The sequence below is a fragment of the Neovison vison genome, chromosome 3, assembly GCF_020171115.1.
Source record: "Neovison vison isolate M4711 chromosome 3, ASM_NN_V1, whole genome shotgun sequence".
In the NCBI taxonomy this organism is placed as follows: Eukaryota; Metazoa; Chordata; class Mammalia; order Carnivora; family Mustelidae; genus Neogale; species Neogale vison.
Genome location: NC_058093.1, coordinates 24673670 through 24693469, shown reverse-complemented (window position 1 = coordinate 24693469; position 19800 = coordinate 24673670). Strand labels below are relative to the sequence as shown.

Genomic DNA, 19800 nt, shown 5'->3' with positions numbered 1-19800 from the left:
AAAATAAGAATATATGTTATTTTGTTAAAGGAGTAAATTATCTAGGCAGCTGGGCAGCTCACTTGGTTAAGTGTGTGACTTTTGATTTAGGCTCAGGTCATGATCTCAGGGTGGTGAGATGAGATCTGCATCAGGCTCCACACTGAGCGTGATGCCTGTTTAAGATTTCTCTTTGGCCCTTCCCCCATTTGTGCACATACTCTTTCTCTCACTCAAGAAAAAAAAAAATAGTGAATTATTACATTAAGTTATATAGAATTTAACCATAACACAAAACAAGGAGAATTAAAGGCATTGCTCAGTCAAGTAAATATTTTATTATTATGAGATATCATTCTCTAAGACATCCTAACATTAAGAAAAATATTAAAATTATGTTCAATTATTTTTTCACTTACAGAAAAGTATAGTTAAAAAAGGAAATGAACAAATGTATAATTCCTCCCACTTTTTTTTTACCCGCCTTCCAGTTCTTTGAAATCATATTGTTAATATTACATCAAAAATCATAACACATATTTGATCAATAATTAAAAATCTCCTAGTTGTTTAGTGCCTCCCACCCCATCCTCCCAGTTTTTATTAAATATATATTTAAATGAATCCTCTGCACACATACTTTTTACATTTTCTTGATCATTTAGCACCTCATGAGCAATTTTGACTGGCTATACTATCTGACATCATCAGTTCTCAAACTTTTGCAAAGAAATGCTCCCCTGTTCAAGCCACAGGCAAAGTCTGAGGACAACCTAATCTCTCCTCCCATTTCTGTCCAACTACGCTTGTGGATGATTTGCTTTCTACGTGCAGTAACTCTCATAGGTCTTTCATGAACACTGCAGTTCAGAAATTTTATCATTGCATGATTTGATAGAAATTTCCATCTATTATTCTTAGACTTTGATTATTCCATTTATTCCATTTTTTCTTTAGAAATACCAACTATATTTAATTTCCAATTATGTTTAATTTCCAACTATGTTTTATTTTTATTTTTTCCCTGTCTCTACATTTAACATTTTATCTATGACACTTCTATCCTTATATATAAAGTTTTAATTTTTCATGCCTATTCTTTATAACTATCAATTGTGCTTATTTTTATTTGTGTGTGTGAGCCATCAAAAGCTTTTGTTTTCTATTTCACTTATTTCCTGATATTTCTTAATTTACTTTTCATATGTATGTACTGTCTTATAAAATGATAATGGAATGCTTTAGCACTTTTGATGTTTTATTATATAAAATAAACTTAAAAATGGAATTTCTGTAATTTCTTTGAAAATATAGAATGCTGTCTATGAATTATTGGTAACTGTGTTTAGGTAATTCCTTATGCACTGTAAGTGTTTTAGTTGAATTTAGTTTATATTAATTTATTCTTCCATTTTTACAATTCTTCCTAAGTTTGATATTGGTTTCTTTTTATTATGACCTATATTTTATTGGGCTAGCTACTTGTTAAATATAAATGGCAGAAGGAAAGAAATATGTATAAGAATTAAAAAAAATACAGATAGTTATAATGGGTGTGTGAATAAAGAATCTCAAAAGATAAATGGAAACTATAAAAAAGAAGCACATGGATGAATTAGTAAGTACAATATGTGAAATAGATTATTGAGTGAGCAAAATAGCAGATTAGATAGTGCAGAAAAAAGGATTTGTGGACCTGAATATGGATCACTAGAAATTATCTAATTGGAAAAGCAGAGAAAAATATTAAGAAACATAGGTCATACATCAGTCATCAGTGGAGAAATATCACATGGTCTAATGTATAAATAATGGGTTTCCAGGTAGGTGAAGAGTAGGAAAGAGAGAAAGGAGGGGTAGCACATTTCTGAAGAAATAATGTTTTCAGCATTACCCAGTTTGGTGAAAAATATCAATATATAGATCCAAGAAGCTCAGAAAAATCCAAGCATGACACAACAGACACAACATACCTAAGTATATCATAGGCACAACATACCTAAGTATAAAACAAAAATGTTTAAGTGCTTATAGAAACATAACAAATAGGAAATGATGGGACACATAGCAACTTACTCCTCAACAAAAAAAGGAGACAGAATATAACAGGACATGTTTAAGGGCTGAAAATTCAGTAATCAGTTAAAAATACTTTCCATAATGAGAATGAAGTACATTTTCAAATAAATGAATTAGAGAGGGCACGTATTGCATGAAGCACTGGGTGTGGTACAAAAACATGAATACTGTTACGCTGAAAAAAAATTTTAAAAATTTTTCAGATAAATGAAAGCTGAGAAAATTTAACACTAGCAAATCTTTCCAACAAGAAATGCTGAAAAGAAGTTATTCAGACTGAATGGAAATGATACCTGATGGAAATATCTGTATAGAGAAAAGAATGCAGTCATTTGAAGTGATAAATATGTGGATAAATATAAAATACCCTTTTTTCCCTAATTATTAAAAGACAAACTGACGAAAGACAGCACCATTATGTTGGAGTGTGTATTAAGTATGCAGATATAAAATGCAAGAGAGCAGTATCACAAGGATAAAGATAAACATGGAATCACATTGTTTTAAGGTCCTTACCTTTTAGACGAAGTGGTTCAGTATTAACTTACTAGATTACGATGAAACATAATAAGCTATTGATTACTGAAACAATATGCTTTAATTTCTAAAACACTGAATGGAAGAATCCAGACAAATAAGTGTACACATTATACAATTCCATTCATATGAAGTTCAAAAACAGATAATGTACAGTCGTAGAAACCAGAAGTGTTTGCTATAGGGAGTAGGTTCTTCCCCCCCGCCCCTTCAAGTTAGGGAAAATTTCTGTGGTCATAGAAATAGTCTATATCTTCATTATATTCAAAGGTATATATACTTGACAAAACTCATCAGAACTAACAGAATACTTAATAACTTTTCATTTCACCAGATGCACATTTTTTCTCAACCAAACAACTAAAAACAAATATGGCTCGCCAGAATACTTTTTCCTTATACCTTCACTTTCTTGATATTTAGTACCTTGTAAATATTTTAGAATATATATTTCTGTGAATAATTGAATATTTATAGTGATCCTATTCTCTTATCAAGTATGTCTCCCAATGGATAGAGTACATACACATCTTCATAGATGGACAGAGAATCTTCAATAGTTAACATAACTGTACCATTAACATATACATCTCATTTCTAAAGGCACGTGTTTACATAGCTGCTAAGAGTCCTTTTATATTTAATTAAAAGGGAATAACAAGAAAAAAAACAAAAAATAAATAAAAACCCATAAAAGATTAAATACAAAAGTGAGAGAAAATACAATCAACACAGATGATTTCATAAAAAAGAAAGATGATCTGGAAATAGGAAAAACAAGGAATAAAAGTGTGATTAATATTTTTAACGTTCTATACATTGCTTTTGAAATAGAGTTCTATCTGTGCAAAATTAAGCATTACTACTTATAAGTAGTTCATTAGTTGTAACTTTTCAGAAGACTGTATTTATTAAATAGAAAACATCTGAATATGATATTATTTTTAATTGAAGTATTTCAACTTTATAGGATTATGCTTTTAACTTTTTAACTTTTAAGTTTTTTTTTTAATATGTATAATTTGTCATTACACTAAAAAGTATCCTGTTGCAAAGTTTGGTAGTATTTTTAAAGGCAGATGCAACAGTATTACAAATGTGATTATATGTGTTTCATTATAGTGAAGATCTAACAAACACACATATCCATGGAAAATGTATTGTTCTAGTAATGTGTGTCCTTGCATATATGTATTACTGGTAAAATACTGTGCACATTCACAGTTTATATTTAGGCTTTGTTGTTCATTAAAACTCAATTCAGTTATTTGAGAATATATTCATCGATGGTGGTGGGATAGAGGGAGGAATTCTTCAGTGATATAGCTCACATAGTTTCCCAGATGAAAAGGAAAAGCTGGGTCTCACATCGCTTAAAGGAAGAAAGAACCGCTCAAGGGGGAAAGAAATCTGCTCATGAGTCACTGGTTTAAGGTGTGGGGCATTCCAGGCAGACAGGCTGCAAGAGCAGGCTTGTGAGAGATTAATTAGCTGCCAGAGAAGGGAGTCCCATTCAGAATTTCTCTGCAAGGTGAAAATGGACTAAAGTGATGGAGCATAACAGCACCACAAGGGATGGAAATGATTTGTACATTTCCATCAAAAACATAAACACTGAAGCCTGATGCAATTTTCTCTCTGTTGCCCTGTCTGCTGTTTTCCTATAATTTTTTGTACGAAGTTAGTTCACGAGCAATAGCTCTTTATTAACTCACCTCCTGCTTTTGCTGTATTTCCTCTTTTCTCTTTCCTTGCCCCCTTGATTTAGTTTACTATTCTGGTAACTGAGTGATGGATATTTCTTTGAACTTTCAGCTCAGTGTGAAACAAAGTTATCTACTCTTCTAGAGCCCATACATTTTCATTTAAAGTGCACTTCCCATACATATGCTAACTCATAAGAGGAAAACATTTTAACATAGTTTTCCTTTGTGAGGCATTAAATTTTAGAGGTTTTATTTCCTTTGTTGTGTTTGTTTAAGCACTACTAATACTGGATATGAAATTACACCTTTTAAAACTTCAAGCTTTATAGGAATTTACAGATCAACAAAATGTTAATGGAAATATAGAACATTTACAAAAAGGCAACAGCAATATATATCTAAAGGAATATGAAGATAAAAAGTAAAAAAAAATCTATCCTTGTTTTGAAAAAGAGTACCAGAATTCATTATTTTATTCAACCCTTAATAATACTTAGATTTTAAATAGTGTTTATGTAATTGAGCCAACATGCAATAACAAAATTTATCACAAGATTTAGCTGAAAAGTTCTTTATGAAATACCTAAATCTAAGAAAACAACATGAACATAAGTAAAACCTATTTAAATCCTTATACTGCAATTCATAACATAACATCTAAGTTCACTCAGGGACCCATCAGAATTAGCATTTCAGTAAGGCAAAATCCTCAAGCATCCATAATTTGATTTCAAAAGTTAACAGCATCTTAATAACAAGAGCCTTTCATTAGTTTTATATTATTTATAACCATGCAATAGTTTCCTTGTGGCCATGGAATTCAGCTGAACATTTAGTAGAGGGAGTGGTACTTAAATAAAATCTTCCAGGGAGACTACCATTAGCTCTATCTTGAAGCTCACCATAACCTATCATGACATAATAATCTATCATGTGGTCTGAGTGTACATCCAGGAAGGATCATACATAGGCCATAGCTCCTAGACTAGGAAATTTCTTGGCCAAAACCCTTGACTATAAACATACAATCTGAGCCTTAGCCCCAAATGGTAATAAAACTCCACTCTATGTATGTAAACATAGGGCAGATTCCTGGCAAGCTCAAATACTTGCAATACAGGCAAGATTTAGGGAATACAAGCAAAAGGTGACTAAATAAAAGGAGCATAATAGAACTGGTCCTCAGAGTACTTAAGAGTACTTTAAGTACCGTAAGAGTACTCAGAGTACTCTTAAGTCCTCACTCAGATTTTCTAAGTAGTCAATTGAATTGTTTTTGCAAAGGGCAAGTGTGCAGGGAGACGGTTAAGAGGATGGAGTGCACGCTGTCAAACAAATAAATAAAATCTTAAACAACAACAATCAGAATGCATGTGTTGAGTTTCCTCTACATATATTTTACTTTTTTTTTATTATTTTTTTTTGTTTCTGTTTTAACCCAGCACATATGGTATGGTGAATCATGACAGTAAGGATAAAGATGAGAATGAATGTAATGTTACCATTCTTAAGGATGCAGTAATAAACTATTTCTTTAGTAAATACCTGAACTCTTTATGTTCAGAGCATAGGTTTGTTGCCTGCCATCCATACCTTCTAGGTCATTTGGTATCTACCACCCGGTCTGAAGTGACTTATGTATTATTTCCTCTGAATATTATTATAAAAGACAGAAAGAGGTAGAAATGTCACATTATTGAATTGACTCTCATGGTCTGGGATTCTGAAAGCCAACAGACTAAAGAAAATAGCTACTTATACTTTAGGACCTATGTCTTACGATGTGGAATGAGGGAAGCCAATACTTCATGTGCCTGAGAATTAGACCTGAACAAGGAAGAGTGAAGGCTCATAATTTCAATTATATGGTGTTATTTTTGTATTTTCTGTAATTAGGTCAGTTTTTTTATTTTTGTTGTTTCCAATTTCATTCTTTTTTTTATTTTATTTTATTTTTTTTCTTTTTTTTTTAATAAATTGTTTTATTTTTTATAAACATATATTTTTATCCCCAGGGGTACAGGTCTGTGAATCGCCAGGTTTACACACTTCACAGCACTCACCAAAGCACATACCCTCCCCAATGTCCATAACCCCACCCCCCTTCTCCCAACCCCCCTCCCCCCAGAAACCCTCAGTTTGTTTTGTGAGATTAAGAGTCACTTATGGTTTGTCTCCCTCCCAATCCCATCTTGTTTCATTGATTCTTCTCCTACCCACTTAAGCCCCCATGTTGCATCACCACTTCCTCATATCAGGGAGATCATATGATAGTTGTCTTTCTCCGCTTGACTTATTTCGCTGAGCATGATATGCTCTAGTTCCATCCATGTTGTCGCAAATGGCAAGATTTCATTTCTTTTGATGGCTGCATAGTATTCCATTGTGTATATATACCACATCTTCTTGATCCATTCATCTGTGGATGGACATCTAGGTTCTTTCCATAGTTTGGCTATTGTGGACATTGCTGCTGTAAACATTCGGGTGCACGTGCCCCTTTGGATCACTACGTTTGTATCTTTAGGGTAAATACCCAGTAGTGCAATTGCTGGGTCATAGGGCAGTTCTATTTTCAACATTTTGAGGAACCTCCATGCTGTTTTCCAGAGTGGTTGCACCAGCTTGCATTCCCACCAACAGTGCGGGAGGGTTCCCCTTTTTCCGCATCCTCGCCAGCATCTGTCATTTCCTGACTTGTTGATTTTAGCCATTCTGACTGGTGTGAGGTGATATCTCATTGTCGTTTTGATTTGTATTTCCCTGATGCCGAGAGATACGGAGCACTTTTTCATGTGTCTGTTGGCCATCTGGATATCTTCTTTGCAGAAATGTCTGTTCGTGTCCTCTGCCCGTTTCTTGATTGGATTATTTGTTCTTTGGGTGTTGAGTTTGCTAAGTTCTTTATAGATTTTGGACACTAGTCCTTTATCTGATATGTCGTTTGCAAATATCTTCTCCCATTCTGTCAGTTGCCTTTTGATTGTGTTCACTGTTTCCTTTGCTGTTCAAAAGCTTTTGATCTTGATGAAATCCCAATAGTTCATTTTTGCCCTTGCTTCCCTTGTCTTTGGCGTAATTAGGTCAGTTTTTTAAAGATTTTTTGCTTCTAAAAATTCTATTACTTAAAACTATTAAGTGTCATATGTATGTACATATATATACAAATGTCATATATATGTGTGTGTATGTATGGGTGTGTATGTGTACACAGGGTCTACAGGGTCATTTTGAAGCATATCTTTCTTAAAAAAAAAAAAAGGGGGGGTGCCTAGGTGGCTCAGTTGGTCAAACATCTATGCCTTTGGCTCAGGTGAGGATCCCAGAGTCCTGGCATCAAGCCCTGCATCAGATCCCTGCTCAGTGGGGAGTTTTCTTCTCCCTCTGCTCTTCACCCTGCTCATGTTCTCTCTCTCTCTCTCTCTCTCTCTCTCACTCTCTCTCTCTCTCAACTGAATAAATAAAAAAATAAATAAAATAAAATAAAAAATAAACAAAAATAAAGAAGGAAATAAATCAGCTTCAAAGATGATTGTGACTGTTAAATGCAAGCTTATCAAAATATGCAACATTAAATGCTTTAAGTCTAACAACCACTTCTGAAATCATCTATTTAACTTGTCTCTACAAAACATATATATTTTTATTTTTTATTTATTTTTTTTTATTTTTTTAATTTACCATGTTGAACTTTTTATTTTAAAATCATATTCTAATATGATGGGTTTATTATTTATTTATTTTTTATTATGTTCAGTTAGCCAAGGTATATTTTTATCAAAGTATAGTTGACATAACCATGTTATATTTGTTTCAGGTGTACAGCACAATGATTTTCCAGTTCTGTGCATTACTCAGTGTTCAGCACAGGAAGTGTGGTCACCATCTGTCATCATGCAACATATTTACAATATTATTGATTATATTCCCTGTACCGTACTTTTCATCTTTGCAACTTATGTATTTTATAACAAAGCCTGTACATCTTTTTTTCTTAAGATTTTATTTATTTATTTGTCAGAAAAAGAGAGAGAGAGCAAGAATAAGCAGGGGAAGTGGCAGGCAGAGGGAGAAGCAGGCTTCACACTGAGCAAGGAGCCCGATGTAGGACTTAATTCCAGGATCCTGAGATCATGACCTGAGCCAGCACTTAACCAACTGAGCCACCCAGGCATTGCTGAAAGTCTGTACCTCTTGATCCCCCTCCACATATCTCGTGGATCCCTGACCCCTTCCCCTCTAGCAACCACAAGTTTGTTCTCTGTATTTGTGAGTTAATTTCTGATTTTTGGTTCTTTAGTTTTGTATTTAAGATTCCACATAAGTAAAATCATATGGTATTTGTCTTTCTCTGTCTGAATTATTTCACTTAGCATAATACCCTCTAGGTCCCACATCCATTTTTTTATGGTTAAATAATAATCTGCCATATATCTATATCTATCTACCGATAGATAAATATTAGTAGATGGATATCAGTAGATAGATAAAGATATATGGCATATCTAGGACATCAACCTTAGCAACATAATTATGGATAAAGCAAAAGCAAAAATAAACTATTGGTACAACACCAAACTGAAAAGCTTTTACATAGCAAAGGAAACTATCAATAAAAGAAAAAGCAACTTACTAAATGGGAAAAGGTCATTTGCGAATGATATGTATGATAAATAGTTAATATTGAAAATATATGAAGAATCTATACAAATCAACACCAAAAAACAAATATTTGATTTAAAAAAATGGGCAGAGGACTGAATAGACATTTTTCCAAAGAAGACGTACATATGGCCAACTGACACATGAAAAAAAAAATTCAACCTCACTAATCATTAGGGATATGAAAATCAAAACCACAATGAGATATCACCTCACATCAGTCAGAATGGAGAGTACCAAAAAGATATAATAAGTAACAAGTGTTGGAGAGAATGTGGAGAAAAGAGAACCCTAGTGTACTATTAGTGGGAATGTAAATTGGCAAAACCACTGTGGGAAACAGTATAGAGGTTCCTCAAAATATTAAAGATAGAGGTACTATATCATCCAGTAATCCCACTCCTGAGTATTTACCCTCCAAAAACAAAACAAAACAAAAATACTAATTAAAAATATATATGCACCCCTATGTTTGTTACAGCATTATCTACAGTCACCAAGATATGGAAGAAACCCAACTGTCCATGAATAGATGAATGGATACAAAATATTTTAATATAATACAATCACAAGTAACCACTCTGATACATTTGAATCTTACACCACTGTTCCCTTCCCATGTCAACCTCCTGGAAGATATCTATGCCAGAAACCAGGTATCAGGGCTGGGAAAAGTTAATGGGAAAAGGCAAGACTTCTAGACACAGAAGCTTGGTTCTAGAAGAGTAGGGATCCCAGAGAGAACAGAAAGTAGATAAAGAAAGGCTAAAATGAGAGGAAAAAACCCTTAGATTATCCAGGGATTGGATTGTTGGAGAAAAGAGATTTCAATCCACCTGTTTCCTTATGCTCAGAGCTTTCAAATCTCAGTGTCCTCTGACCATAAACAGCTGAAAGTCGAATGGACACAGAACACCCATCTGTCATAACATCCTGTTTATTTTCTTCATTGCACCAATCACTAGGTGAAAATAGCTTGATTACTTATTTATGTTATCGTACCCTCTCCCTCCCATCAACCCTGTCTAGAGCTATACACTCCATAAAGGCTCTGGCCTTATCTGTCATGTTTAATGAATACCAGAGGAGGTATCAATAAATATTTATTATTATTAATGAAATTGCAGATCTTCATCATCTGTAAAGAGATACCATTACTTCTCAATACTTAACCATCTAAGATCCTTCCTTTCACATAAAAATACTGCTTATGTTGTTTAAAAATAAATTTACTGAGCTTTTTGTGGATTTCAATTACCTCGGAAGAGAAAGAATTGTATGACCAACACAAATGATAAGAATTAATTACCCCTGGAAAAAACTATAGAAACTGCCAGTATTTTAGTTTAGTTTTGTTTTGTTTTGTTTTTTAAGATTTTATTTTTTATTTATTTGTCAGAGAGAGAGGGAGAGAGAGCGAGCACAGGCAGACAGAGAGGCAGGCAGAGGCAGAGGGAGAAGCAGGCTCCCCGCCGAGCAAGGAGCCCCATGTGGGACTCGATCCCAGGACGCTGGGATCATGACCTGAACCGAAGGCAGCTACTTAACCAACTGAGCCACCCAGGCATCCCAAGTATTTTAGTTTTTATTTTGTCATGTAAAAGTAGATCTTATTTAGGCTTAAACTTCTTATTTTAAATCACAAGCTTACCCTTAGGAATGAAACTTCTTAAAAGTATTAAAATGATAAATCTTATGGCACTATCTTCGATGGTATCAATCTGAGGGCCCCATTTTCCCACTGTTTTACTTTAGATTGTCAGTAAAAATGATCATTTTTAAATGTTTGAATGAGGCTAGAACCATGGGTAAAGAAAATGTGGGGAAATATTATAAGCCTATCAGGGGACCTTCACCTGTGTTACAACATGTCTAGTTCACAATGTTCCTCAAAACTTTATATATCCTATTGTTGCTACCAACTTCTGTCCAGAGTGGCTTGGTATGAAAGGATGAAATGAGTTTATTTTTGGAAATCTAGTTCCCCATTGGTCTCTCTCTTTCTGCTGTGTATGCCTAACCTTTCTGAGTTTAAAACACACACACACACACACACACACACACACACACAAACCCAGTCCTTTTATGGTGATACTTCTCAGAGTCATTTTTATTATCTGAGGGTGAATGGATATCTGTGCTCTCTCATTCCTGTCCCTGGTGTGTCTTACTATATTCTCTTCTTACTCTTTAATAAATCCTGTAACAAGGGAAAGCAAGAGTGTAGGATGGGGATTATTGGCAGAGGCTGCGTGAAACTCTAAAAGGACCACAATTAAACCCAGTTTGAAATTCCTAAGTCAGGACACATTTCTTTATTAATATCCTCCCTAGAAATGAAAATACTGGAAATGGTAAACACAATTTAAATAGATATCTTTTTTTCTCAATCAGTCCAATTTTTGTTTACCTAAAGGCCTAAAAGATGTTCTCTTTTTCCAGACCCCAGAGCTTTCTACCCACCAAACAAAAATATAAAATATATAAAAACTAAAAAAAAAATAAATAAATAAAAAGAAAAACTAGAAAGGGCAAAGAGTTTGGGAGTAACTTGTAGGAGAGTTTCCTCATTACTCTCATCTTAAGTACCTCTGATTTAATGGCTAAAATATAGCTGTCTTTATTCAGTATCTCTTTATACTGAGTACAGTGACTATACATTCCAGATTTTCCTAACAGCTTTGATTTTGTATAATTTCTTATCTTCAATAAATAAAATATATCAATTATAACGTCTTAAATATGATTTACTTTCCTTGTCTGTAAAATATTTACACAAATGATGTACAAATCAGACTAAATTTTTTTGGTCAGAATTTAGCAATTAGGTATTTGTTTAAAATTGTATTTTGGAATGAATTTCTTTATTATCAGTGTGTCTGGTGATATCAATGCATGAAGGTATTTCTCTATAACAGTATAATTTATTGAAATATTAAGTCACACTTATGTTACTGGTATTTCCACAGTCTTCCCCAGGGAGACAACTTTTGTAATTCCTTGCTTTTAGAATGTTGCATGGACAGAGAGCAGGAACTAATTGGAATTAAAGGTATTACTTATCATTTGTAAAACTTTAAACTCAAGCTAGTATGTCTGAAGGGAAGAAGCTGCTGTTGGAAAACTTCTAAGAAAAAACAAAACAAGAAAAGGAGTGACGGGGATTCCCTTGAATTGAGAAGGGGGTTTAGATGCTTGTGAGGCTCTGTGAGAAGGAAAGAATTTTGTATCACTCCATTGCACTGCCTAGAGAAGGTGGCCAGATCTCATACACGGTCCCATGGCTCATGTGGGAGATTGGGTCCCAGGCTCAGGGTTCACTCTTTGTCCAAAACTATTCCATGCATGACATCAAAGTAACACACATCATTGTTAAACTGGGGCATTGAGCATCTCAGCAGTAGTCTGATAACCAGTGACTAAGAAAGCCTCCTTATTACTACTGCTGAGTAAGGTCTTGGAACCTTAGCACAATTCAAGGGAAGGGATGTGTTAAAATGACTAATGTAGAATTTCTAGGTAGACTCATGAGAAAGAGATGAAGTCCAAATTATCTTGACTTCCAGAAAACAAGCAAGTAATTTCATATATTTTATTCATGGCAGAGAGAGAGAGAAGCTGGAGGAGTGAAATCAGTCTTTTATACAATATAACATGAATATTGCTAAGGCCCTCTCAAACTCTGGATCTGTTTTCCCTGACACCTTTATGCTTCTTCAAGGCTTCCCTGGGCTCTGGATGGAAACCCACCTAACAAAAGTCAATGCCCCTAAGGATTTTGCCTTTGTTTCTAACACACTTGTAAAGCCACATTTATATTTAGGGCTTTTTTAACCTCATAATTCTTAGGCAAGGCTTTGGTGAGCAACTGGCTAATTTAATAAATTAATGCATGCTAATGAAATGAGAAGGATGCATGAGAAGGTTACCTTTAAACAAACATCCTCCCTTCCTTTTCTCTTGGGCCCATTCCACCAGAGCACCGTTTTATTAGCTATCTTCTAAATATCATAAAAATACTGTATAAGAACCACAAAAAAGCCCTTTATTCTGTATCCTAAAAATGTTATTCTAATTGTGGGAATTTTAGTTCATATAAGAAATATATAAAATGGTAAACTGCTGGGAAAATAAATACTCAAAATTTGCAGGACCTTGCAATAACCTTTAAATTGTATGATTAAGTAGTTGTGTTTGGGTCTGTTCTTTCTTATGGAAATAATTGAGCTCCACTGATATCTTTAAACAAAGTGTATCCATTTTAATTTCTTTAAACAAAGTGTATCCATTTTAATTTATTTTGTATTGTAACTACAGTATGAAAAGCAAAATTTAGACTACAGGGCACTTAATAAAAGTAGCCATGAATGTGTAAGCAAATCAGTAAGGTCTGTCTCAGATTGGGTGAACGGAAGCAGATGTTTTAATAGTAATAATAGTAAATATTTTCTATTAGTACCTTGTTTTCTAAACAACTTAAGGTAACTTATTGTCTCTCTCTGAAATATCTAAAATAATAGCTGGATTAAGAGAGACATAATTTATTAAAAAAAAAAAAAATCTCATGTTTGACCTGTAACTAACAGGTTAATGAAACTGTGATCATCCTGTTGATCAGAAAGGATTAAATATCATGGTAATGATCTGAAGTAGCAGATTTTGAAAACCATTTTAAGAATCTGTTTTCTTACCTTCATTTATTCAATGTCCTCTACCTTTAAGTTTTCTCTCTCTTTTTTTAAAAAAAGGTTTTATTTATTTATTTGAGAGAGAGAGAACACAAGCAGCAGGAAGGGGCAGAGGAAGAGGGAAAGCAGGCTCCCCATTCAGCAGGGAGCCCATGCACAGCTAGATCCCAGGATAGTGGGATTATAACCTGAGCTGAAGGCAGACGCTTAAGTGACTAAGCCAACTGGTGCCCCTAAGTTCTATTCTTGGTCATTCACTTACTAGGCCATTAAATATGTCACCCAGTATGTTCTTCACCATTATTACAAAGAATTATACACTATATTCTATATTAGGTCTCACTGTATTTTACCACCACCACAACGGCTACACATACTTCCTCCCATAACACCTCACAAACACTGAACTATATTAATGCTTTTAAATAAAACCATTGTCTGTAAAACATAGATCAAACCAAGTTTGAAAAAAGGACACACGTGTTTATTTTAAAACACCAGATTGCACTAACTTTTCTTAACCTCCATCTGGTGATAAGGCATCAAAAACTAATTTGTTTAGATCTAAATGTTGGAAGAGTTCTGCAGCACCCTACAGATTATATAAAGATATATCATCACCTTGGTTGTATGACAGAATGTCACCAACTTAAAATGAGAGTTATAAACAGAATGACATTTGTGTCCGTCATCTACCTTGTGTTTTTTGCCTCTCATATGTGATATGTTCAAATAAGGGACAGGACTTTTTAGTGAGGACCCATACACAAATACAGTAAAGGGGCCAGCTTAAGATATTAAAACTGCCAGTTTGTTTTATGAGGTTATAAATAAGTCTTAGCATGTCTTTACATTTTATGACCTCTATTTTATTCCTTGGTAGATTCACATATGACATATCCAATTATTCATGTCAAAAATTTAAAACTACCAGCATTTCAATAAGAAGCACATACTATTATTTTTTCTTACTATACTTTATTCTTGGGTTCTTAAATAAAACCTAGATTTTTATATGAGAAATCATGGTTTTTCTGTTATATATATCTTTCTTAAATAGTGATATAGATGTTTATGGAGTCAATATTTCTCTCACTTAAAGTTGGATGTCCTCTGTGTTTTGGCTTTGTCCTGGCCCGAACTCTATATTGATACAATTTTCAGAATAAAAATTGGGATTGAATACAGTATAGGCTCTAGGGAAATGTCATTAAAATTATGCTTTTGGGTGTTTAGTTTTGAATGTCTATTTTCTTTCTTCTTTTTTTTAAATCTATTTTCTTTTTCTTCTTTTAAAAATTTACTTATTTGTCAGATAGAGACAGAGAGGGAGAGCACAAGCATGGGGAGCAGTAGGCAGTGGGAGAGGGAGCAGCAGGTTCCCTGTGGAGCAGGGAGCCCAAGCAGGGCTCCATCCCAGGACCCTGCGATCATGACCTGAGCTGACGGCAGACCTTTAACCGACTGAGCTACCCAGGCACACCTGAACGTGTTTTTCTTAATAACAACCATAATCAGCAAATTGTTTATACTTATGCAAATGATACATTCACAATAGTCTTGTTAAAATTACTTGCAGCTATTCCACAAAATTATATAAATATGGCAGTATTTTTTGCACTGTATGATTGGGCTATTGACCTTGGTGCTTCCTCTCCATAAGAGTGGGTCAGAAAAGGCTGATTCATGTCAGGCAATCACTTCCTCACAAATTGCAAAAATAAATAAATATGGCTTCTATATATTCTGTCCTTTGGGGTTAGCAGCAGCTGTTACCTGCAGGGTGTCATTCTCTGTAAGCTGTCTCTTAGTTTCATGCTGAGCACACTCTTCTGTTTAAATGAGGCAGTGAAGCAGCTCAAACTCTGCTTGCTTCAAGCCAACATGATCTGCTTGTGCTTGTGCCTGTCACTTCTTAGCTCATTATGTTGCTGTTAGTTTTGCTTGAAGTATTTTGTTCATCCTTTGGGTATGGCCACCCTCCTTCAGATAGCCACATAATTGTTTTCTCATTCAGGTGCCATCCATTTTCATTACATGACTGGTCAGCACCGCTGAAAGTTGATAAGGAGGATTCATATGCCTATTAGAATCCATATTATAAGGCCAACTTTAATGCAACTTTGTTTTATCATTTACCTACAGCATCATTTATACATGATATAAATATCAGTTGATGCATATTTGTGTATCAGTTATTCCCAACAAATCTTGATTTCAGGCTTATACAATTAGTACTACTCATGTTCAGCAAAATAACTTACTATTTAATTTTTCTACCTACTGGTTAGTATTAGTCCACTTGATTACATCATAATTCTTAATTCTGAGATCTAGTAGTCCCTTTGAAAAACAAACATCTACTATAATGAAATAAAATTAAATATAATAATAATCTTTAAAGATCAATACACTGATCTAATAGTAATGGAAAAAGAAACAAAGAATGTAATTTGTAACAAAATAATGTGTTTTTCAAAAATAAATGCTCAGGCCCAATCACGTTAGGATACATAATGATGGAGCCAGGAAGCTCACACCTGGGTATAGAATTACATGGTTGTCAATGCTCTAAATGCCAATTATTAAATTGTTCTATCTAGGAGACTCAAGTTCTAGTGGTCTTATTGCCACTAAAGTAATTTTCTGCAATGGTGAACAACTTTTGTAAAGTGTTGTAACAATTTAGTTAAATATTCCCTTGATTTACAAAGTAGTTGCATTCTTGAAAAACAGTACGTACTAAACATTTGTAAGTAATGCTTTGTGTTTTCTTTCAATATGGAGTTGGATTTCTAGTGAAAAATAAAATGTAAAAAGGATATTAACAGTTTTTTTTTTTTCTTTAAACTTCATCCATCTACATAGGAACATTTGGAAGTCATGTGGTACACAAAAGTTTTCTCATTGTGCAGGATCGCCCTACTCAGCAAGATGTATGGCATGCCTGTCCCTGCACACTTCATGTCAACTGTGCCCATGAATATATGAAACAAGAAAAGGCACTCTGAATTATGGAAATGTTCATTTGGGAGTGGTACTACCCACGACTCTGGTGAACCACTGACTTAATGATTACATCGACTTTACCATTTATTCTAATTGCTCAATGCCTTACCCAGAAGAGGAAACTTTAAAACCTATCCCTTGAAGGTTCCAGGAAGGCCAATTTTATATTTATTATTGCTCTCCTTTAAATCCCTATAAAGTACAAACTAGTCGCCGTTGGGTGTATGATTCATGACTGTCCCAGCTCCAGTAGTTGGAGTGTTGGGAGAAGAAACTTGCAAAGCAGCATGAGACACGTGAGGAGAAACAGGAGGACCAAGATGTGGGACATATATGGAGTCAGACGAAGAAATGGAATGGGAGGAGGTCAAACATGTGGTGTGAGCAGGGGAATTTAGAGAAGGAAGAAGCTGAGCAAAATTTCCATCTGCTGCCATCCTTATTATGGTACTAGTTTTGTTGTTTCCATCAATCACAAAAAAGTACCTCACATGACAAAACTATACAGCTGTTTTAGAAATCCCTTATAAGGTATCATCTGGAGTGGCTTCTGTGAGAAATTATGAATAGATAAATTGCAAAAAAAAAAGCTATTAACCTCTCAACCTTTAACATGGTGTTTCTCCTAGTTAAATCGAGTATTCTAACTAAAGAAAATTTATCACCTATATTCAAATACAGTAATATTCAAGTGTAAATATAAATCACATTTCTAGGCATATTATTTTTATATAATCTGCAATTTGGGACCATATATATTTGTAATGACTTAAGTCAAGACAAGAGATGAGGATACAGAAATGTAAAAGGGAAAGTACTCAGTTTAGATTTGACATATTTCTAATAAAAAGAACATACCATATCAAATCCTTTTTCAAATAAGGCCAAAAAAATTACAACTCATTAGTCATGGGAATCAAGGAAAAAACTATTCAATATAAATGGTTCTTCTAACATCCTGGGTAATTTTTATTTTCTGACACTAGATATTGCTTAAAGAACTGTTTAATAACACTTTACTTTCTAAGGTTATATAGGAAGAGCGTTAAACTTGGCTTATGCACCAGTTCTGCCATTTACATGATTATAAGTAAATTGTATATACTCTAATTTATACATAATAAAGATAAAATTAAAAAACTGTCTGGAAGCAATTTGAAATTTATAAAGGCGACTACATATTACTCAATATGATTAAAACTCTTTATCTGTCTATCAGGGTGGTAGGAGTTTGATTATTCTCATCAATAATAATTTTTGCTATGGGGTACATGGGTGGCAGGGTTGGTTAAGCATCTGACTCAGTTTCTACTTGAGTCATGATCTCCAAGTCATGACATCGGGCCCTGCAACTGGCTCTGTGTTCAGCACAGAGTCTGCATAAGACTCTCCTGCCCCTCCCGACTGAGCGCTCACACACAATCTCTCTCTCTCTCTCTCTCTCTCTAATGAATAAATAAATAAATAAATCTTTTTTCTTTTAAAAAAAGAATAATTTTTGCTATTAATCACATCTTACTTGGACATAATAGTCAAGATGTTATTCTTTTTGGTCGATCAACTCTGAAGAGGTGAGAATTAATTGGGTCATGTGTGGTAGACATTTCTATCAAGGGTATGCTTAAATGAATTTCTTAAATTGGAGCTTTAAAAATAAAAGATTAAACAAAAATTGAAATCCTCATGATAATACACCATGTGATAAATGTAGATGTCATGCAGTTGGCATTTGTTTTTGCTTCTTGCAGACTGGACTCCATACAAGTCTTATCTTGTGTGTGGTGGATATAGAGAAAAGATTGAGGATAGCTAATTATACATGAGGGAACTCTCTCTTGGGAAATGAGAAAACAAGGAGGGATATTATATCTTCAGTTTTTCCAGGCCCAATCTACGGAGATTTGGCCCACAAAACAAGCATTGACAAGGGAGTCATTATCTTACTGTCCCAGTAGTATCAGCCTATGATAGAACCCAGAACCATCCTTGTACCCAGCATAAATTTGGATGCAGCATCTAAACCTTTGCAGTTATTGGCATGTTAGCTATGCAGCCTTGCTCTGGTTATTTCAATAACTGATACTAAGAACCCCACCCATTCCCACCACCATTTTACACAATTGAATTATTTACCTACATTAACAAAAAATATATATATTTCTGAGGATTTGATAGGAATTACATTAAAATTGTATTTTGATTTGTGAAGAATTTGCACTTCTTTATATTGAATCTCCCAAACCATGAACATGGTCTATCTCTCAATTATTGAAGTCTTCTTGGATTTTTTTTTTTGTATTTTATAGTTAAAGCATATAGATTCTGCACATTTATTTATTTTTTTAATTTATACTTAAAATTTCCATTTTTTGGGAAATATTATGGATAGCTTTATTTTTATTTATTTTTTAAGATTTTATTTATTCATTTATTTGAGAGAGTGAGAAAGAGAGAGAAAAAGCACGAGTGGGTTTAGGGCAGAGGAAGAGGGAGAAATAGGCTCCCCACTGAGCAGGAGGCCAGGACACAGGGAGTGGGGCTTAATCCCAGGAACCTGAGATCATGACCACAGTGAAGGTAGACACTTAAAGATTTAAGCCACCCAGTCACCCCCGGATTGATTTTGTTTTAAAAATTTGCTATATTAAATTTGTTGGCATATAGAATTTGTTAGTGTAAATTTGTTAGTATATAGAAATAAGACTGTTTTTGCATACTGACCTTGTACTCTGCAACCTTATCATACTTTATCCCACGAGGTTTGATATGTTCTTCCTTTATTCAATTAAATTATTTCTAATTTACTTGTGATTCCTTCTTTGATCTTTGAATTATTTGAAATGTGTTTTTTTTTCAATTTCAAAATATTTGGAGATATTCCAGATATTTTTCTGTTATTGATTTCTCTTTAATTCAGTTGTATACAGGAAACACTCTGTATGACTTAAATCATTTAAAATTTACTGATCTTGTTTTATGGCCCAATATACAGTCTAACTTGGTGATATTCCATGTACTTAAAAAGAATGTGTATTCTGCTGCTGTTGGATATAGTGTCTATAAATCTCAATTAGGGAATTTTCTTGATAGTATTATTCAAGTTTTCTACATCTTTACTGATTTTGTGTATATTTGTTCTG

General features: G+C 33.9%; 1 protein-coding gene across 1 annotated transcript in view; it reads right to left on the bottom strand.

The window, feature by feature from the left end:
- SPAG16 (sperm associated antigen 16) overlaps positions 1-19800 on the bottom strand; it is a 1041622-nt gene that overhangs the window by 413827 nt on the left and 607995 nt on the right. The gene's annotated exons all lie outside the window — the stretch shown is intronic.